Source organism: Nuphar pumila, chromosome 6 (genome assembly GCF_984573655.1).
Source record: "Nuphar pumila chromosome 6, dmNupPumi1.hap1.1, whole genome shotgun sequence".
NCBI classification, from domain to species: Eukaryota; Viridiplantae; Streptophyta; class Magnoliopsida; order Nymphaeales; family Nymphaeaceae; genus Nuphar; species Nuphar pumila.
The window spans coordinates 22,271,551-22,272,357 of NC_143254.1; positions in this window are offsets into that span (position 1 = coordinate 22,271,551).

The window sequence follows — 807 nt, forward strand, 5'->3', positions numbered from 1 at the left end:
GTTGAAACTTCCCAACTCTGACCGAAACTCGAGCGCTCGACAGTTTTCTACGTCTCTATTTAAAGATGCATCTCTTCTGCCTTTCTCTCTCTTCAACTTGAGCAACGTGAAGAAGATCTTGCTACGCACCGACTCTTACGTGGCAACTACAGCCCCATTCGTACACCTCTCTCACTCTCTCTCTCTCTCTTTATATATATATATATATATATATATATATATATATATATATATATATATATATATATATTGCTTTTGTACTGTCTCTCTCTCTCAAAAGATGTTTACAATCGAGGAAACTTGAAAAGAAAACGATCTAATGAATAAACGTAGGACTATTCGGGTCGGGCAACCAAACCCATCAGGTTGCACCCAAACCTGTTCAAATAACAAGTGACCAGGTTTGGGTTTTGTTGGATTAACTCCAAAACTGACCCATATAAGTTAAAGAGTTTCTAAATGTGTATATTTACTATTTATGTTTTTCTCTTTTCCAAAATTTGAACTCTTTGTCTCGGTTTTCACAGGCCTTTCTATATAAGAAAACTATCAAGCTAATATATAAATAGCCATGTGTGTTTAGAGTGAGTTCAGAATGAGGGAATGATACTAACTTAGCTTACGCATAGTCACCTTACTCCCTAAAATTGGGCTTATGAAATAACAAGGACACCATGTCCTAGTTGATATAATGTGAGTTCTTTTATTGATTTTTTTTAAGTCTAGCTGGGGTTAGGCAGACCCCACCAGTTATTATTCAACGTACCACTGTAGCTTTAAACCTGCAACGTCCCACCACAGGGAGAC